This window comes from Cetorhinus maximus, chromosome 3 (assembly GCF_964194155.1).
Source record: "Cetorhinus maximus chromosome 3, sCetMax3.hap1.1, whole genome shotgun sequence".
Lineage (NCBI taxonomy): Eukaryota > Metazoa > Chordata > Chondrichthyes > Lamniformes > Cetorhinidae > Cetorhinus > Cetorhinus maximus.
Window position 1 is genome coordinate 168,364,893 of NC_135881.1, and position 22,787 is coordinate 168,387,679.

A 22,787-nucleotide genomic window follows, 5' to 3' on the forward strand; every position below is an offset into this window, starting at 1 on the left:
CACATTACATTTCCATCAGCTGATCTACCAGCAGTAAAGTCTATCTATACAGTGCTGCCTCCTGTTGATGCTGTATCAGTGAGCATCTTTTGAAAAAAATACTTTGCCGCTTCAGGTATCCTTTGAGACCCCCACATCTTCCACTCTATTGATGCCTACACTGACAATAACAGGGAAAGTTCTAACAGCTAGGATGGCTGGAGGCTATGAAGACCATTTGGCAAGACTGGAAGTGTGTTTGACACAACATGGATGGAGTAGCGGAGAATGTGAGGGAGTGAGTGGGTCCTGGCAGCCTCAGTGTGCAGTGCTGTGACTGTGAAGCAAGGAAGTGAAACAAAATAGAAATTGGAACAGAAAAATGAAGAATGCTGACAATTCAAATTTCCAGCTGCATTAGCAGAATGGTTTTCTTAATAAACAAATTGAGAGACATTGTTAAGGTTCTGGTAATTATACGGAATTAGAATTTTAAAGAAATGCTTGATTTGGCTTTCTTGATCCCACCACCAGCTACATCAAAAAGGCATTTCTTTTCAGTTTTTTCTTGTTTGTTTCTTTCCTTTCTTCACGACCATCCACTTTGTGAAGCACATTGTGGCATTTTGTTACATTAAAGGACATTTTTTGTGTCTCTCCTCTTGTGTAAACTTGCCACATTGTAATAATAGCTTCGGACCGGAGGTAGCACTGCAGCAGCTCCACTGGTTGGCTGTACTTAAAAACGTGACAAGTTCACAAGGCAGTTTGACATTCTTACTGGGAGACGTGGGTGCTACTGAAGCAGATGGAAAACGTGGGGGTACCTCGAAATGGATGTGATGTTCAAAGGTTTCAGAGTGATTAATAACAAAGGTGGCCCATGCTCCTGGGGCTATCCAGTTCCCTCCACAAGAATGGTTTTGGCTGCAACTCTGTGATAGCGACATGGGCAGTAGTCTCTGATATCCTTCTGACCTCCCGCTGTGAGGCTGCCTCCAGTGTGCTGCTGGGCTCCTGACACAGCTCAGAGCCCACACACATACTGTAAGATTACATTGCTACACAAAATGGAGGGCTAATTGCCCTTTTAAATACCTTGATTGGCTAACCGCTGCAGATGGGTGGGCAGCTGCTGCCACAGAGAGCCCGCCTCCGGGAAAATCTCGGAGGCAGAAACAGATTAGGAGCAGACGCAATCCGCCTCAGTCTGATTTTTTCTTCCTCTCCCCCAGTCACCTCCCAAGCCACCTTTACAGGACAGGAAAGATTCCCTCCTCACTGGCAAGACTAATACTTGCAGCATCACATCCAGGTGTTACAGATAATTATAAATATAACAGCTGTGGGCACAACATGGAAAAGCCCATATATGTGTTTTTAGGTGCCCGGACAGACCAACTGAATAATACATAAATAGATGTGTGTCTGTAGTTGGGGATCACATGTTCTTAGCGAGTTGCACAGTACACCACAGCCTCTCCAGTCTGGAAATCCAAAGTCCGGAAACACCAGTTATCCAGAAATCTTTTGAGCAGACTGACGGACTCGCCATTCGACTGTTTGGGCACTGCAGCAAATCGGGAAGGCATCAGCTCACCTGATGCGACGACTGTGTAGTGTGAGAAAACACAGCACAAGGCTACATAGCCATTCGATTTCTTTCGCAAGCTGTCTCTGTCTCTCTCTGTCGATCTCTCTCTCTATGACTCTATTTCTCCATTTCTCTCTGTCAGTTTATTTCTCCATATCTTTCTCTACGTTGGTCTCTTTCCCTCTCTCTTGGTCTACCAGTCTTTTTTTCCATCTCCCTCTTGATTTCTCTCTCTGGCTCTCTCTCTCCCTCTTCCCTCCAATTACAGCTGTGCTTTTGAGTAAACCCAATTATTCCCAGAGCCTAGATTTTTTTTTTAGACCCTCACAATGGCATCTAAGGAAAGTGCGGTGAAGTGTAAGCATTTTATGCTTACAATATCGGAAAAGATGGAAATCATAAAGAAATGCTTCAGTGAAACATTTGTGTGAGATGTCGGATGTGAATGTCTCAAGAGTTTGCGACATAAAGAAGCAGCATGAAAACATGGAAGGTACAGTATTTGGACAAGTAAAACTATTTTTATTACTGCTTTATAACGTTTTATCACTGTTTTGTGTTTCAGGTACATATGTATATCTATGATGTTTTCCAGTTCACATACTCCTGGTTAGGCATTGTAACATCATTCTATAATCCAAAAAACCCCAAAATCCAGGAGTGACTTGATCTCAAGCATTCCAGACTAGAAAGGCTATAGTGTAACATAATTATAATTATTGTCATATTCTCAAGAAGTCAATATTAAATACATATATTGCAACATTATAAAGTGTATATATCAATATAACTGTGTATATAGCAATTCTATTTTAAATTTGACAATATTGTTTATTTCTGTCATATACAATTGTACTTTGTGTATGCTGCAAAACTTAGTTGCTACGGGCTAGATTCTGCATCTCAATATTGTAAACACACGTTTATAGTCCCATGGGACGTGAGTAATTCAATTCATGAACTTATCTCTATCTTCTCTGTGACACTGTTAATTGTGTCCATTATCGCATGACACTTGGTAGTTAATAAAAGCAGTGAGTGACAGAAATCAAAGATCAAGGAAATTCACTGTCAGTTTCAGTGTCACTTCAGCCTAGACAATTTCAATGATGCATTCTCTTCCAGCAATGTGGTTGACTCTTAAAATGCCCTTTGAAATGGCCGAGCAAGCAACTCAGTTGCAGAGAACCACTACAAAATCCAACACCAACACTCTGGGGTTACCATTGACCTGAAACTGAACTGGACCAGCCATATAAATATTGTGGCTACAAAAGCATGTCAGACGCTGGGAATTCTATGGTGAGTAACTCACCTCCTGTCTCCTCAAAGTCTGTCCATCATCTACAAGGCACAAGTCAGGAATGTGATGGAATACTCTCCACTTGCCTGAATGAGTGCAGCTCCAACAATACACAAGAAGATCGACACCACCCAGGACCATCCAGCCCACCTGACTGGCATCCCATCTACCACCTTAAACATTCACCTCCTCCACCACCGATGCACAGTAGCAGTAGTGTGTACCATCTAAAAGATGCACTGCAGAAACTCACCAAGGCTCCTTAGACAGCACCTTCCAAATCCGTGACCTCTACCCTGGAAGGACAAGGGCAGCAGATAGATGGGAACAGCACCACCTGTAAGTTCCCCTCCAAGCCACTCACCATCCTTCACTGTCGCTGGGTCAAAATCCTGGAACTCCCTCCCTAACAGCACTGTGGGTGCACCTACACCACATGGACTGCAGCGGTTCAAGAAGGCAGCTCACCACTGCCCTCTCAAAGGCAATAAATGCTGGCCTAGCCAGCGACACCCACACCCCATGAATAAATAAATTTTTAAAAAACTTTAAATGGGTGACAGACCTCCCCCTGACTTCTGAAACCAATTCCATTTTATACATTAGACTGATAATGTAAATTATTTATATGGCCTAGATGTTCTCCTCAGTAGGTAGTACACAATTATGTAAACGTTAGTTTTCAAATGACTAGCTAGAATTTTCCAAGTAATATCTCGCCATACACAACAATAAATTGCATTCATACAGCATCATTGTCATAGCAAAATGTCCCAAGGTGTTTCACAGGAGCATAAGCAGACAAAAATTGTCAGAGTCACAGGTGGGAAACATTGGGGTGAGTTTTTTGGGGCCCTTGAAGAGCAGAGAGCATGGTGGGCGGGGGGGACTGAATTAGGTGGGAGCTGAAATTTCATTTCCCTGATGGCAGGTTGAGATGCAGAGATTAAGTCAGCGGCATAGCAGTGGCAGGTCAGACCTCGCGTTGTCCTGTGGCATGCTCCTGCTTGTAATATATTTGCATGCCATGAATACTCATGGTATTAAAATTTTTGTAATTTAGATCCTACCTTCAGGATTATATCAGCAGTGCACGGGAATCTCACGGCACTCAGTTCACATTTGATAGTTTAAAGTTGGCATGCAACTGTTGGCTTTGTGCAGTTTCCTGAGGTCAGCGGTTTTCCTTCTTTAACTCTGCAGCACAAAGGAGGGGAGAAGGAGAATGGCAGGTTGCGTGGGCTTGGGACCAGCATGGGTGAGCCAGGAGTGAACGGGGCAGGAGGTGTGGAGAGGGATTGGCAGCATGGAGGAGTGGAAGAGGGATCCAATAGAGGACAGGGGGTGGGGTTTGGGGCACGGAGGAGCGACGTGGGAAGGGCCTGGCATCTTGGGTGTAGTAGGAAGGTGGTGCGGATAGTCAGTCAAGGTAAGAAGATGAGAGGCCTAAAGGGCGGAGGCAGTACTGTCCACATGTGGGTCCATCACAGGCTGTTAGCTGGCAGGGGGAACATTCACAGTCACAGTGGGGAGGTCGATTTGGTCGAGGAATTGATCCAATCTGAAGTTGGGATAATCAAAAGTTTCATGGCCATTGGTAGGGGGTGGGGTCACGGGATCCGGCAAGTAACAAAAACTCTAAGGATGATGCAGGGAAGGTCTAGGATCAGAGGGGAAATTTCGATGGTGATGTGTGTGGGATTGGTCAAGGGTGATTGAGTCAAGTGTGAAGGTGACAGGAGGAAGGTGGAGGGTAACTGTTTCTATCGCAATGACCATTTGAACGAATGTCACCAAAAGCACTTGTGGTGTCAGGATCGGAGAACAAAGTGGGAGCAGGCCAGTGTGTAGTGGGAGGAGTTTTGAGTGTGGACAACTGAAGGAGTTGAAAATCTCACTGCTCATCAGTTCTAACAGTGAAATCCATGGACACACATGTTCTCATATCACCATTTGCCCTCTTCACAGCGTTCAATTGCTGGAATACCTATGGGCCTCATATACCCAATATCCCAGCAACCTTGGGAGTAAGAGGAGAGGATCCAACAAAGGAGGGCTCTTGCTGGTCATCAGCAGAGGCCGCAATGCCAGCAGTAGTCAGCACCACAGGGGGAGGCCGGTCAGGGTGCAGCCATTCAGGGAAGATATCGTAGAAGACAGGCATTGGTGCTTGGCAGCAAAGTGTGGCTGTGGTACACTGTGACGCCAGTTGGCACCGGTATCATGGCGGGCGTGAGCAGACAATATGGCAAGAAGGCCAAAAATCGGTTTCACGCAGTCGCGAAACCAGTTTGTGATTGTCAGCTCCGCCCGTCAATGGCGGGCTACAGTTCCTGCCATCCAATGCCAGGAACTTAATTTGAATGCATTTGTATCTCATTATTGTGCCCTCATGCTGGGATCATCCTCCTGTTAAATTTACCGCCCACATTGATGTGGCTTCAGAATGGTGTGATTTACGAGTGCCTTTAAAAGACATGCACCTAGCTAGCTGAACTTCAAGGGGAACTCGGAGGTGAGTGCACACAACCTTGTGCAGGGCTCGAGAGCATCACCTGTAGGACATCAAGGAAGAGGCAGCCGCACATTTGGTGGGGACACAGGCAAGTCACTTTTTCCCAGCTGGCTTTCAGTGTGGTGCCTGGGCAAGGGCTCCAGTGCGGGTCAGGCCGGGGGGGGTAAGGCAGCACAGACTGATGGATGTACACAAGCACATGCTGGAGGGGGTGGTGGGTGGGGGGAAGAGAAGCAGCCACACACTTTGAAAAGCTTGTCAAAAGTGAGCATTCTTCCACAGCTGAAACCGTTCAGCTGCCACTCCATCGACGTGCTTGGAGTCAGGCCTCTGAAGCTTTTCTGCCCAATCAAGCAACACAAAAGCATGAAAGTGCCACCAAATACTCCAGAACTTTTCACCCCTCAGGTGCAGACTGCAAATTAATGTGTGTTTTAGGGGGACGCAGAGCAATTGGCCGACTGGGTAACTTGTAGAATCCCCTTGCGAAAGGTGGCCATGGCACAGTCACTGGTGCTCACAGCCCCTTGCAATGTCTTTATTAAGGTTTGGACCTGTGTCCATCATGGTTCAAGCTAACAGTGCAGCCTTGCAGTGCGGGTTAGGAGAATGCCTGCGCCTGAGCTGAGAGCACAGCATGCAGTCCAGTGGGCAAAGCTGCCGCTAATCGGTCAGGTGGAGTGGGACAGAGGTGGGTGGGATTTCGAATAGCCAATGAGCTCACTACACACTGGCCACCCAAGTGGTGGTCAGCACTCTCCGGCATGCATGAAGGGGCCTTGAAATACAACTGGAGCCAAGAGAGGTTCTTAGGACACCAATGCTAAGTCACACGTCACTCTCTTCGATCCTGCAGGAGGAGAACATCAGGATCATGGAGCCTGGTGATTTAGTGGAATGCCTCATGGTTTACAGGGAGCAGAGAAGCAGAAGAAGAGAACGATGGAGGCGCCTGGCTCGGCAAAGGGAGGAGCACCTCCCTCAACATGAAGGGGAGGCAGGGCCTGCTGCACACTCAGCTGAAGACCCACAGCGAACCATTGCTATAGATGCCTTGCTAGACTCAGGGTCTATAGACAGCGCCTGTCATTCCTGCAGATGACTGAGAACCAGCATCGCCAAAGACTGCACATGTCTAGGGAACTGGTCGGTCACATCTGTCACCTGCTGCAGGATTTGGCGCCATGAGTACATGAAGGGCATCCACTGCCAGTGGCGGTGAGAGTGACAGCAGTGCTCAATTTTTACACCAGTGGCTCATCCCAGGCCTCCATGCACAAGTGCATCCAGGAGGTCACAGGCACATCTTCGCGAAGGAACAGAACTTTGTGCATTTCGCCCGGGATCAGGAAATCCAGGAAGCAAGAGCGCTGGGATTTGCACAAATCTCAGGTTTTCCACAGGTGCAGGGTGCCATCAACTGCACTCCTATGGTACTTAGATCTCCACGGCAACAAGCAGTCAGCTATGTCAAACTCAATGGCTTCCACTCGTTGAATGTTCAACGGGTGTCCAACCACCACAAATGCATCTGAGGGAGCACCTATGACTCCTACATCCTTAGCCCATACGACAGCTTCAGACTGCAGCAGGGAGACGGTATAACAGGGCTCATGCCATGACCCGGTCTTTGGTGGAGCAAACGATAGGCATCTTGAAAATGAGGTTCTGGTGCCTCAACAGGTCTGATGGAGCACTGCAATACAGCTCCCAGAGGGTGTCGTGCATCATGGTCGCTTGCGTGCTCCACAACCTGGCGCTGCAATGGGGGGAGGACCTGACTGAGGAGGAAATGGAGGAGATTCACCTCTCCTCCGATGAGGAGGATGTCAAAGGGGATGACAGTGGTGAGGCCCTCGAAGGTGAGGATGCCAGTGATGAGGCTATCGCACTGGCCGGACAAGGCAGGCACGCTCAGGAGGCCCTAATAACTGCAAGATTCATGGAGAAGGATGACGACACTCCATAGATCTTCATGTAGCCTTTGTGAATGTCTGACTCCTGTCTGGCCGAGGGCAGCTCACTTGCGCTCTGTGATCAGGGTCATATCATGTCGTGAAACTTTAAATGCTTTGTCCACCTTCAGCACCTGTCCCCTTCAGGACCACACCATCACTGGACACAGATGCTGATGAGACCGGGGCCACCCCCACCTCAAAGGTGCTGAGAGCACACAGAGAGAATGACGGAACACTGACGCCTGCCCATGACATTCTGGCAGCAATGACAAGCACCATCGAGGTGCAGGCATCACTGATGTATCCAGTGAGTGTGAAGCCGGACCATCACTTTGGTCTGAAGGTTACAAACTGCACGGGGAAGAGGCCCTGGACTGAGACACCTGCCTTTATCTTGCGCAGGAACCAAGGTTTCATATCTGAGTGACATGAACACTGCTCATCATAACAAGGAGCCATAGGCAAGGAGACATCCTTGGGAGTTTATTTATAATAGTGAACAGTATGTTCAAGTGATTAACATCCGTGCCCAGGCTACGCACATCTTCTTAACATTCCTAACCCTGCTGCTACGTCTTGGTTCTGCCCAGTCATCCACAGCGGAGGTGGAGGCAGCCTGCTGACTGCTACGCCCTGTCTGTGATGTCTTCGGCGTGCACCCTGTGGAGGGCCGTGACCTGGAGTGCCCCGGCTTACTTTGGGTGTCCTGCTGTGCGGCATGGCACCCTCCTTGGCCTCTGGAGCTGGCGTTGCAGGGATCACAGGAAGAGGGGATTTGGATCAGCCAGACATTCCTGGAGACACCTGGATGGATGGCCCCGGGTTGTTGAGATCCTGGTCCTCTCCCTGTGGGTGCCCAACAACCCCTGGCTGACTCCTTGAGATGAAGGGGAAGCTGGAGTGAGACCGAGCTGCCTGTGCTCCTCTCACGTTGACACTGTCGGAGGCCAACTATTGTGTCAGCGATGGAGTTGAGCCTGCGCAGCAGTGCAGGAGCAACGCCCTAGACCAAGGTCGCCATGGCGGCTGTTATCCTACCAGTGTTGACCTCGGTGCGTTCGCAAGCCGGCGCTATCACCTCAGAGTGAAGGCGGACGGACTCCTCCATCCTGCCTTGCAATCTGAGGAATACACCAAACATCCCTTCCTGATGTTCCCGTGATTGTCTTTGCAGCTCCAACAATTGATTGAGCACCAGGTCCAGAGGCTCATCATCTGACTTGGACTCAGCAGGTTCTTTGCCTCCAGGAGTCCTCCGAGTGCCGCAACCTCAGATGTCCCTGCCTCCACCTGCTGCGGAACAGTTTGTATGCTGTGCTCGCCAGATTGTGATCCCGAGGCTGCTCTACATCTAGGTCCCACCGAGGTGTGTGTCACTGCGCTGGTGGAGGGGGTGAGTGGGCGCTGTGACAGGTCTTTAACGGTGCTGCCCTCAGGGTCCTCATCTGAGGTGCTCTTGGTGCTGGGGTTGGGGTCAAGGTTGCCTGAGGGCGACATGGCAGGTGTGCCTAGGGCAGAAAATGAAGATTATTAGTGCTCAGCAGCTGCATTACACACAGAAGAGTCACCTCAGAGTAGCGCTGACAGGGGGATGATATGGTGCAGGATCCTCACGTGGGTGTTTGCTGCTGACCTCACCATCGCTGCAAGAATGGTCAATGTCCTCTCCGGCCAGCTCCAACGCAGGACTCTCGAACAGAATAGAACCCCGATGTCTGGCACTCCATCCTCAGTCTGGGTCCTCTCACATTGATTGTGCGTGATTTTGTCCTGCATAAAGACAGATAGAGAGAGTGTGAGCAAGGCACAGGCCAGGCCAAATGAGAAGGATTCCAGGTGCATGTGTGTGCTGAGTGGAGCCATGGACAGGATGAGGAGGCGATCTCCAGAGGAGGTGACGCCAGATGGAGATGTGAGGGTATGTGTGGGAGAGTAAGTGGTGATGCGCCTTGAGCTGGCAGTGAGTGAGAAGCCAGTGAATGTATGATGGTTTTGTGTGTGGGTGATTGATGAGATGGTTGACTTACCCTGGTGGCACGGATGAGATGATTCATCGTTTTCTGCACTGGATGGCTGACCTCTTGTGTGCAGCATTGGCACTGACTACCTCTGCCACTGCTTCCCAAGCCGGAGTGGTGAGACTGATGGGCCTCCTGCAGGCAGAGCGGGGATAGAGGACATCATGGTGGGCCTCTACGGTGTCCAGATGGCATCCCAGGGATGTGCCACGGGATCAGGGGGCTGCACTCTTCTTGGCTTTTGGGGCCATGTCTTCACCAGAGCAGACCCGGGCTACAAGCTTTGAGAAGTGTGCACGTGACTGCAGTTTAGATATGGCACCCTGCCTGAGGAAGAGGCAAGGTAACAGCATGGCAGGCAAACTGGAGGCTACCCGCCAGCGACCCGGATTTTTTTTTATGACTGTATAATTAATGAGGTGGGAAGGGGATGATAAGGCATGGGGGGTGAAAAAATATTCTTGGAACCCTCAACCTCCTTGCCAACCTTCTCAGCCCTGGATTCCAGGAGGGTTGGATGGAGTGGGCTGCTGGGGTGCAGCAGACACCGCTTCCAGTCAATTTTATGCCACCAGCGCAAATGTCCTGTTTGTGGGTATGCAACTCTTCACATACTCTAAGGAAATCAACAGTCATACTGTGAACAGACTGATCCAGGCTACGGAGTGAGCCATGAATCCTTTGCAAGACATCACACTGCTCCTGCATGCACTGGAGGTGATACTGCATGTGGCTCTCCATGAGACTGGCTCATGCAATTGAGCCCCCAAGACATGGTTGAGCTCATCACCGCTGTGGACTCCTCCACTCACAATGCGTGAGCTTGGATTGCCTCAGGGAACTCCGCCAGATGTGCACACATCTGCTGCTGCTCTAAGTGCTGTAGCCTATAAGGTGACTCCTGAGACCCTACGGGAGCATCATCTTCACTGCCCCCTCTCCTCTGAGGGGGACTGTAGACACAAGTGCCTGACTGAGACACCTCCTCCTGCAATCTGGAATAGTTCCCTTCAACCACTGCCACCTCTTCTAGCACAAACTCTCCGCGGTGCTCGTATCTTTGCTGGCGGAGTGTTGGCTTGTCCTGGCATCACACTGGCACTGAAACTGTACACTGTATGACCCAAAGGTTGGCTGATCGTATCAAACAGCATGTCCCAGCCCCTGTTTGCAATGGGCAATGTACAGACTGTACCCAACCAGCCTGTGCTTGCAAAACTCAAAACACAGTGTCCCAACATTCGATGTGATTCCGCAGTTGAACAGCATTTGCTGAGGCCATGCACACCCTTTGGTACATGGAGGAGTCCATTTATATCATGAGTGCCACCATCTCTGTCGAGTGAGTGCATAAGTTCTCGATTGAAATGGTGAAAATCTTCATGGGAATTCATATGCAACAGGACAATGATTGGATGCAACAGCAGTGAAGTGAACTGTACAATGTGGGTGCAACACTCAGCAGAAGTGATCATTCTGTTGCAGTGATAGCAGACAGAAGCATAGAAGTGCAGCGCGGTGCAGGTGTCCCTTCAAAGGATAGAGGCTGGCAAGCCTGCTTGGTATCCTCAAGGCATCCCATGGTCCTTGGCTGCCCCCCCCCCCATGCCCCGTCATCCCCAGCCCCTCTGATGAAAACACACGCACTGCATCCTGCCCTCATGACCAAGACTGCCCATGCACAGATGCAGGTGGTGCAGTCTGTGATGGGGCCCGAAGGAGTACCATAATTCACAGGATGGCAGCCATGGGCATCTTCTTTGTCAGAGCAGGGAAAAAAAAGCAGGTGTTCTCCATTACATCCAGAGCCACGTAGGGAGGGAGGGCCACGTAGAAGCTCAAGGAAATGAACACCCTCCATTTTTGGAGGTATGAGGGAGATAATTTATATCTAAAAGTTGTGGACTAATTATATCACAGCATCAACATGGAGTTTTAACTTAGGCATTCAGGAGACCAGCATAGACTTAATCCTGACAATCAAATCATAATGTCCCAGACACCACCATCACCATCCCTGGGTATGTCCTGTCCCACCTGCAGAACAGATCCAGCAGAGGTGGGAGCATAGCGGTACACGGTCAGGAGGGAGTTGCCCTGGGAGTCCTCAACATTGACACCGGACCCCATGAAGTCTCATGGCATCAGGTCAAATATGGGCAAGGAACCTCCTTCTGATGACCATGTACCGCCCTCCCTCAGCTGATGAATCAGTGCTCCTCCATGTCGAACCCCACTTTGAGGAAGCACTGAGGGTGGCAAGGGCACACTATGTATTCTGGGTGGATGACTTCAATGTCCACCACCAAAAGTGGCTCAATAGCACAACTAAAGACCGAGCTGGTCGAGTCCTAAATGACATAGCTGCTAGACTGGGTCTGCGGTAGGTGGTGAGGGAACCAACAAGAGGGAAAAACATACTTGACCTCATCCTCACCAACCTGCCTGCCGGAGATGCATCTGTCCATGACACTATCGTTGGAGTGACCATCACACAGTCCTTGTGGAGATGAAGTGCCACCTTCACATTAAGGATACCTTCCATCATGTTATGTGGCACTAACACTGTGCTAAATGGGATAGATTTCAAACAGGTCTATCAGCTTAAGACTGGGTAACCATGAGGTGCTGTGGGCCAACAGCAGCAGAATTGTACTCGACCACAATCTTTAAGCTCATGGCCCAGCATATCACCCACTCTACCATTACCATCAGCCAGGGGATCAACCCTGGTTCACTGAAGAGTGCAGGAGGGCATGCCAGGAGCAGCACCAGACATACCTAAAAATGAGGCGTCAACCTGGTGAAGCTACAACACAGGACTACTTGTGTGCCAAACAGCATGAGCAGCAAGTGATAGACAGGGCTAAGTGATTCTACCACCAACAGATTAGATCTGAGCTCTGCAGTCCTGCCATATCCAGTCATGAATGGTGGTGGAGAATTAAACAACTCACTGGAGGAGGAGGTTCCACAAATATCCCTATCCTCAATGATGGGGGAGCCCAACACATCAATGCTAAAGATAAGGCCGAAGCATTTGCTACAATCTTCAGCCAGAAGTATCAAGTAGATGATCCATCTCGGCCTCCTCTGCATGTCCCCAACATCACAGATGCCAGTCTTCAGCCAATTCGATTCACTCCACATGATATAAAGAAATGCCTGAAGGCACTGGATACTGCAAAGGCTACGGACCCTGAAAATATTCCAGCAATAGTACTGAAGACTTGTGCTCCAGAACCTGACACACCCTTAGCCAAGCTGTTCCAGTACAGCTATAACACTGATGTCTACTCGGCTATGTGGAAAACTGCCCAGGTATGTCCTGTACACAAAAAGCAGGACAAATCCAACCTGGCCAATTACCGCCCAAATAGTCTACTCTCGATCATCAGTAAAGTTTTGGAAACGGTCATCAACAGTGCTATCATACGGCACTTGCTTAGCAATAGCTTGCTCACTGATGCCCAGTTTGGACTCCGCTAGGGTCACTTAGCCCCTGACCTCATTACAGCCTTGGTGCAAAGATGGACAAAAGAGCTGAACTCCAGAGATGAGGTGAGAGTGACTGCCCTTGACTTCAAGGCAGCATTTGACCAAGTGTGGCATCAAGGAGCCCTAGCAAAAACTTGAGTCAATGGAAATCAGGGGGAAATCTCTCCACTGGTTGGAATCATACCTAGCACAAAGGAAGATGGTTGTGGTTGTCGGAGGTCAATCATCTCAGTTCCATAGCATCACTGCAGGAGTTCCTCAGGGTAGCGTCCTCGGCCCCACCATCTTCAGCTGCTTCATCAATGACCTTCCCTCCATCATAATGTCAGAAGCAGGGATGTTTGCTGATGATTGCACGATGTTCAGCACCATTCATGACTCCTCACATACAGAAGCAGTCCATATCCAAATGCAGCACAACCTGGACAATATCCAGGCTTGGGCTGACAAGTGACAAGTAGCATTCGCGCCACACAAATGCCAGGCAATGTCCATCTTCAACAAGAGAGAATCTAACCATAGCTCCCTGACATTCAATTGCATTACCATCACTGAAACCTTCCACTATCAACATCTTTGGAGTTACCATTGACCAGGAGCTGAACTGGATTAGTCATATAAATACTGTGGCTACAAGGACAGGTCAGAGGCTGGGAATCGTGCAACGAGTAACTCACCTCCTGATTCCCCAAAGCCTGTCCACCATCTGCAAGATACAAGTCATGAACGTGATGGAATACTCCCCACTTGCCTGGATGAGTGCAGCTCCAACAACACACAAGAAGCTTGACACCGTCCAGGACAAAGCAGCCCGCTTGATTGGCACCCCATCCACAAACATTCACTCCCTCCACCACCGACGCACAGTGGCAGCAGTGTGTGCCATCTACAAGATGCACTACAGGAACTCATCAAGGCTCCTTAGACAACACCTTCCAAACCCATCACCGCTACCATCTAGAAAGACAAGGGCAGCAGACACATGGGAACACCAGTTCCCCTCAAAGACACTCACCATCCTGACTTTGAAATATATTGCCGTTTCTTCACTGTCACTGGGTCAAGATCCTGGAACACTCTCCCTACCAGCACTGTGGGTGTACCTGCACCACATGGACTGCAGCTGTTCAAGAAGGAAGCTCACCACCACCTTCTCAAGAGGTGAGACCTCGATTAGGTATGGACAATAAATTCTGGCCCAGCCAGCGAAACCCACATCGTGTGAATGGGCAGACTTTTTGGGAGGAATAATGAGGACAGGCAATATATATTAAATGGTGCAATTCTAAAGGGAGTGCAGGGACAAAGAGATCTGGAACTTTCTGAACACAAATCTTTGAAGGCCGCAGGACAAGTTGAGATGGTTGTTTAAAAAGTGTACAGCACCTTTAGCTTTATAGACAGAGGCATAGAATACAAAGCAAGGAAGGTGTGCTAAAAGTTTATGAAACACTGGTTAAATTCTGGCTGGAGAATTGTGTCAATTCTGGGCACTACACTTTAGGAAGGATGTTAAGGGTTTAGAAAAGGTGTAGAGGAGATTTACTAGAATGCTACCACGGATGCAGAGATTTAGTTATATGCCAAAACTAGGGAAACTGGGATTGTGCTCCGTAGGGCAGAACAGGTTAATGGGATAATTAATAGTGGTGTTTAAAATCATGAAAGTTTTGATGAAAGATCATTGACCTGAAACATTGGGCGCAATTTTACAGAAGCTTCCCAATGGCAAAAACAGCAGCGTCTCAGCTGCCTGCTGAACAGAGGTGGGCAGCAAATTTGAATGATGAATAGCCCAATTAAGGGCAATTTTTCCAGGCCAGGGGCATTTTTCCAATGGCAGAGCGGACCTACCGCCACGTGGGAAAGTCATAAGATGCATGAGGGCAGCTTCTCTGCGGTTTCCTCAGGTGGGGCCATAGGAACCAGAGGCTCCATGATGCCAGGAGAGTGTCACTAGCAGCAGGGGACACCCTCATAGCTGCTGGAGGCGTTATCCCTCTGTTCCCTGGGCTGTGTCTGCCTGTCCCACATAAACATTTATCTAACACTCAGACTTCAGTGTGAGCTTCAAAAGGGAGGTGCCCTCACAATCTCCTCATTACCACAGCAGTGGCAACCTCTCTCGGTGGTGATGCCGAGGCTCTAGAGCTGCCGGCTCTCTGATTGGACTGGCAGCATGGAAGATTCACCCGGCATCCTTAATTGACCACTTCACCACCTGCTGCTCTTAATTGCCTCTTCCTGGCCATATCCCGGGAAATCCACCTCCAACCCGAGCTTGCCCACTTCCAAAGAACCACCCTGATGATGGTACCTCCCCCACTTCAGCAATAGCTAGCTCATTAACTCTGTCTCTTTCTCCACAGAGGTTGCCAGATCTACTGAGTATTTTCACCATTTTCTATTTTTATTTCAGATTTCCAGCCTCAGCAGTGTCTTTTTTTAATAAGACTAAACTGTTTCCAGTGTCATAAGAGAAGGTAATTGACAAAAGAACCAGAGGTGAGATGAGAAAATACTGTTTTCTTCAACAAATTATTTTGATAAGATCATGAGAACACAAATGATGAGGGCATTCAGTAGAGTGCACACATCCACCATACTATGTTAACTCAAGATTATTATAATTATACAGCTCTTCCCTAAGGCTTTTCCCTGCCTGGTTGATGCTCGGTAACTGTAAAGCTGAAAAAATAAATCATTTTATTAATTTCATCTCACTTAGTATGCTTCAGGCCAATCCATATCCAACAACCTGCTCTGAAAACTCTGCTCACATTTTGACTGCTGTGACAAATTCTACAGCAGCTGAGACAGCTTTGTTGCTTGATTGTTTGATCATTTTCTAAATGTCATGCTACTACTTCCTTAATAATCATTTCCAGCATTGTCCTACGGCATAACCACTGTTAAGGAGACTTTGGACTACTCCCAACATTGACTTATTTCCCTTGCTATTTCTTATCATCACTCAAACTGATTCTATATCTTGAACTTCTCAGCCAAGATCATTTTTCACTACTCTACTGATCTTATCTTTTATTCACAGAGTTACTGCACCTCCTTTTCCTTTCTTCCTAACCTTCTGAAATGTCAAATCCACCTGAATATTCAGTTCCCAACCTTGGTCACCTGGCAACCATGTCTCTGTAGTGGCTATCAGAGCATACCTATTTATTTCTATTTGTGCCATCAGTTCATGTATTTTGTTATGATTACCATTTGGAATCAGATAAGGAGCCTTTAATTTTGTCTTTTCACCATCTCCCCTCCTCTGGCCTTATTTGCTGATGCACTCTTATGTTTGTACTTCCTGTCCCTTCCTGTGAGACTGGTTATTATTATCCATATCACTATCCTGCTATATGGCCTTGTCCTTTCTCTTTAGCTTTCCAAAAAAACCCTCATCTGAACTGTCATGAAAGTATAATAATTTTCATAATATTTTTCTGGTTTATTGTAAGGTAGGTTTATAGGGGTAAGTATAGTTAGGTCTGTCTGTGTCTGATTTGATGACATTTGGAGCCAAGTGGGCTGCAGGCTTTGACTCATCAAAAGAAGCTAGGTGCTTGATATGCTAATGAGTAAACATGGATGCTGGCTTAGCATGTAAGATGTGAAGGGAATTTGCATTTTTAGATAAATGAAAGAAGATTTGGATTTCTAAGGGATCTCAGTCTGTTTACAAATAGCCAGATAAGTAAGGCTAAGGAGTGTGTTTATTTTTCCCAAAGGTTACTGACAATAGAAAGTAGCAACATGAAAATCTTTGTTATGAAGGAGCTACAGTTTCAAAGATATATGAAACAATAGAATTTACATATTAAAAAAGAGACAAACACATATAAAGGAGAATGAGGCTATGTGTCAGGGGAAGGCATTGTGAGATCTAACAAAAGTGTGTTAAGTAGCCTTAATGAAGTCTCCAGTATTTGTGCATAAGTCTGCTGTCTACCGAGACTGAAGCTGGAGAAAAGTCATTTGGAATTCCACTGTCCAGGGTAGTGTGTTAGTTTGCAGGATCTGTTTAAAATCTAAAAGCTATTTGTGGACCGTTGCCTTAAAGGGATATAACTGGGAGTCAGGTTAATTAGGAATTTTAGGAGTTATTATAGTAATAACTTGTAGTCCTATGTTTGTGCTTGAAATATTTTATTTTGTTAATAAATATTTTAATTCAGTTTTTTTTTAAATCTCTAAAAGTCTTGGTGGACTTATTAGTTCTGAATTCAGTACATGCATCTCAAAATAAATACAAATTGCAAAACCATTGTGATAGCGCGATCAAGTCTTCCTCATGGATTTGGTCCGCCTGGCACACATCATCTGCCACGTCATAACATAAATCCTCCCCCACTCCCCCATACTATTTGTTTGAAGCCCAATTCTGAATCACCAGGATACTGGTCCCAGTGCAGTTCAAGTGAGACCATCCCAACAGACAGCACCCTCTTTCCTCAGTACCGGTGCCACTGACCCATGCATTGAAACCCAATTTACATGCACCAATCTTCGAGCCATGCATTCAACTCTCTGATCTTATTGACCCTCTGCCAATTAGCTCATGGCTCAGGGTGTCATCCAGAGATTATTACATTTGTGGCCCTGTGGACCATGACAACTGGGTCTTTTCCCTCTCGCTCGAAGTTCCTCTGTAGCCCTGAGGAGATGTTAGGGGGAAGATAGTAAGTGACAATTTATGGTAAGGGAGAATTCATTATAAGGGAATGAATTACTTGAATTAGAATCCACAGACAGGTCAGCACAAACCAGTAAATCAATAGTTAAACAGTTAAACCAGATGAACTTTGTACACCTGCAGGGCTTGCAATCACCAGCAAGGTCCTGGGAGCTAGACTGGACATGAAGGAATTAAAAATAAGATAGATTGGTGTCCTGGGAGTCAGACTGGAGACTTGGTTTGGAAAACAACTAAGATTACGTGCGCTCTTCAACAGATAGGGGAAGGACAGATGGTCCCAGCTTAGATAGGAGGAAAGGTCCGTGCCTGGGTGAAAAGTGGGATGTACCTGATGCCAGAGATGTACATGATCAGTAAAGTATAAATATGCTGAACATTTGTAATTTAGCAGAGTGCTATCTCAAGCTGCCTTGAGATGGTTCTCTCCTTGCAATTGTTTGAATAAACGATTGTGACCTGTACCTGAGCCTCCTGTGGTCCGTTTGCCAAAGTTACCACAACAGTTTGGCGTGGTCAGCAGGAAACTCGGATCGGATCCTCGGGACGGCTCTGCAAAGTGGGTGAGTATATTTTATATACCACCGCCGTTAGTGCAGTAAGCCTACCCGAGAATAGTCCGGCCGAGTATCAAAGAATCAGGAGGAGGACTCAGGACAGGACAGGGAGAAGAGGTGCCGGAGTAGGAGGCAAGGGCCGCGATGGCGGGCTAGCGGTGCCGAAGCCGCGCAGGGAGGCCAGACCACTACCTGAAGCAGGAGGCGGAGCCGTGCTGGTGGGTTACAGTTTGAAATAAAACTATAGGTGAAGCCGAGCAGGGAGGCCAGACCCCTAATTAAAGCACGAGGAACTAAGTTGTCAGAGCCACATGAATTAATTGTGCAGAGACAAACAAAATAGAATGCTGTCAGGAAAACAGGAAAGTGCTATGGAACTCAGGATTCATAGCAGAACAACAGTCAAAATTAATCAAGAAAATGTGGAAGGATGATTGGGACCCGAAAGGTCCTCTACTGAATTTTCTGTAACTTAAAAAAATGAATTGATCTAAGTTACAAGAGTTGCTTATGCTGAAGAGAGAGAGGGAGAAAGAGGGAAAAAGGGGGGTACCCCTAGGGAGTTAATGAGCAGTGACATGCAGGAGCAGAGGAAATGTGAGCTTCAGTCAGTTTGATTGTCCCTATAGGTGGAGCCTCCAAGATTCCTTTATTCCCCCCACTGCTACTTGAAGTTTCGTTTAGAGTATGAGTTTTAAGTCGTTAAGTTCAATATTATAGGAACATAAATACATACCTTTATATATGTTTGTTTGTGTGCAAGGAAGCATTCGTATGTGAGCTTTAATGTGTTTTCTTCCGTAAGTTGTCATTTGTGTGTGTAGTTCAGCACTTTAGAGTCAAAAGTCCCATATTAGATTAAAGGAAAAGTATACTCAAACATTCTAAAGTTTTGAGTTTTTTTTTTGGACAATCTTGAGATGTGAAAAGTGCAGCGTAATTTAACAGGTTACTTCTGAATAACTAGGATGCTATCTAAGATGAAGAATGTGTCGATAAACATATGGGACTTCTAATCTGGATACAAATCATTACACATGAAAAAGAGGTTGTTTTAATTTTGATGGTGTAAATTACATTTCTTACAAAGTTTAAAAATTTGAGGTTTGGTTTTTGATAAAGTTCTCAAAAGAGAATTTTCATATTAAAGGGTTTTTGACAACAATTGACACTAATTCAAATGCTGCAAGCTTTTGTATTTGTCAGTCTGTTCCCAAAATGTGAAGTTAAGCTCAAGACCTTGACAAAGTTTGGCAGAAATCCAATTTTTGGCCAAGTTAATGAATCTGGAATAATTTAGGGGGTTACTTTTGAGACAATAAAATGTTGTTTGAGAAGATAAGGAAGCAAAACTTGTCAATACCTGATTTCTGTTTTAAAACTGTTATGAGAATACTTTATTGGACTGTAATGTCTCTCCAGACAACCTGGACGAGATAAGATGGTAGCTGTTGCATGTGTAAAATGGTATGAGGAAAGTAGGAGAATGAGTTAGGGAAAGAGGACATAATGTACAAACTGCTTTAAGGGAAGTGAATTTGATAATTTGGCCATCAACTGAGACATTGGAACTGCACAGGGGGAGATAAGCAAAGATCTAGAGACAGAGATCCCCATTGACATGGAATAGTTAATATGGCCTAAAGAGTAAGGAAACATTTTAAATGATCAAGACAATAGAGAAACTGACCTCAAGAGAATCTTAGGATGATCATGGTCAGGGGAAAAAAAAACTTAGAGGTAAAACTATGTGGAATCTGTAGTTCAGGCAATTGAAAGGTAAGGAAAAATAATACTAAACAAATATTTACCACAAGATGAATACAGGTAAAGGGAAAGCTGGAAAAAGGCTAAATAGATGTATTACTGACTATATTAATGTGCCTGCGAGCCTCAAAAAGTAAGACCACAGGATTAACACCATGATGACAGACAGAGTTAAGCTGATGACAGACAGAGTTAAGCGGATCCCAGATAAAACCGACACTGGAAGCGAAGATACTGAGCCATTGAAAGATAGGATAAGAAGGTGCATTGTAGATTTGTGTAGGCAGTTTAAGGAATTGAGGTCCGACGTGGGACAGCAGCAGGAGACAGGAGACTGGAAGGTGCCTATCCAGATGGATTCAGATCAGGGAACTCATTTCACAGGAAGAGTCATTAAAGAAATGTATAAATTTAAATTTAAACAGAATTTCCACATTCCCTACCACCCACAGAGCTTGGGGATGGTCGAAAGGATGAACTGAACTTTAAAATAAAACATCAATCGCAAAAGCAATTCAAGAGACAGAGAACAGCCCAATATTCTAATGCGCTTTAGGGCTACCCCAAGCAGGACCACAGGGTTCACCCCATTTGAAATAAATGCAGTTACCCAAGGGAATCATAGCAATTAGGGGGAGATGTAGGACTACTAAAGGAAGGACGCGAGACTATGTGAGGGAAATGAGTAAACAATTGCATGAGTTAAGGGAGGAAGTCAGAGACTGACAGGTGATTAAGGATATGGAAACAGGCAAATTCAAAGAGCAACAATGGACCCCCTGCCTCCAAGTGGGGAATAAGGTGATGGTCAAGGTGAGCCCGGAGTGAACAGGCATGGACCATACGAGGTAATTATGACAGGTGATATGTGGGCACTTGTAGATATGAGAACGGGAAGTAAATGGAGGTGGAACCCGGCTTGATGTATCCTAACTTTTATTTTTTGTTTGGTTACATGGAGAGTGGCTACTGAACAGAGTGAACTTTTAACAAAAGAATAAAACATTTATTCAACAAGAAAAGATGAACTATATTACAATACTCCTTCACCCACAACTATACCTTTATAGATGTGTACAGATTTGTAAGGATAACACAAGTTACAAAAGCTGTAATGTAATGTAATAAAATACTGGAATGTTCACAGTAAATACACAGTCCATGTAAACCAATAGGTGATTTGTGATCAGGCACACCATACTCTGAAACCAAGTGACAGATGCCACCCCAACCAGATGCTATGGATCTATCCTTATCTCCCCCCAGACATTTGTCACACTGTGAGCCAACTGGTCTCGCTGAACTTTGTCTTTCACATGAGGGCTTCCAATCTCCACTCTCCAAGAACTCACTTTGGAATCAGATCCCAAACTGATGCTTTCTCTCAGACGCCTTCCACAAGGATCCACCTCCAGGGTTTCAAACTCTCCTTCCGATGTTCCTCTACCCCGGGTCACCACATGCATTCAAGCTGTCTTCCACACACACTCTCTAGCCGACACAGCTGTCAACAATACACCACTGCTTCACATGTCCATAGCAAAGAGTTACAGACCTCCATTTGCCTCTTTGGACCTTCTGACTTCTCACAAGCCTATATCGCTTTAAATCAGCTTCGTGCAGCTTTTCTTCCTTTAAGCTTGAAGCCTGGATCTTCCTCTGCCCTAACTCTTAACTTCACTTAACGGGACCCTTTCCAGGTTCCTATCCTTCCTTTGACTAGAAGGTCTGCTTGGAATCTTTCCTGTTCCACTCCCCTGGATTTGGGCGCTTTCTTCTTTGGCTTGGGACTTGCTATCTGCCCCTTTGCTGCAGTTTCTACCTGGCAGCTACTTTCAAGTAAACTCAAGCTTCTTTCTCTTTAGTTTTTCTGTGTGTGTGTATGTGTGGATGGGACCTGCCTCCCTGGACCCCTGTTGCTCGGCAACAGCACAGCTTTTTTCTACTCCTGTGTTTGCTTTAACTTCTCCCCAAGAGTCGTAAAACTCATTAGAAATGCAGTTATACAAACAGCTTTAGACCTGCTGTCTCCCTCAAAAATGAAACTAGATCCCAGGTTTCACCTTTTAAAGTAGGCATGGACAGGGTGGATAGGGAGCAGCTGTTCCCCTTAGTTGGAGGGTCAGTCACAAGGGGACATAAGTTCAAGGTGAGGGGCAGGAGGTTTAGGGGGGATGTGAGGAAAAACGTTTTTACCCAGAAGATGGTGACGGTCTGGACTGCACTGCCTGGCAGGGTGGTGGAGGCGGGTTGCCTCACATCCTTTAAAAAGTACCTTGATGAGCACTTGGCACATCATAACATTCAAGGCTATGGGCCAAGTGCTGGTAAATGGGGTTACGTAGGTAGATCAGGTGTTTCTCACATGTCAGTACAGACTCGATGGGCTGAAGGGCCTCTTTAAAAAGCCTTAAGCTAGAGAAAATCCAAAGCATTAAAGACCTTTACATTTTTCATGGTGCAGTTTAATGAACTTGGCGCTTAACTGGTAGCTTTCCTGGGCTTCTGGAAATTGTTCAGTTGTGCCATCAATTGTCACTTTGTGGTATTGCAGTCTTAATTGTTGATTCTGTTTATTTTGTGATTGGTCACAGTGGGCAACCAGAATTATTGAACAAAATCGTACGGTTTCTATAAATAACTGCAAAGTTTAAAATCAAACCACTTCAATGTCTGATCCAGCCGTAAAAAGTTGAGCTTTTTTGCTCAGCCTCCCTTTCTCGCTTATCTACTTTCCTGATAATTTGAGGTCTCTGGAAAATATCAACCAAAGTCAATTAATGAAGGGCAAACAAGATGTATGGGGTGTGCAGGGAAGTTGCTGAGGTTGTACGAAATCCCAGAACAGCAGTTGACAGCTGCATTCTAACTTGTTGCTTTGCAATTTGCCGTGCAC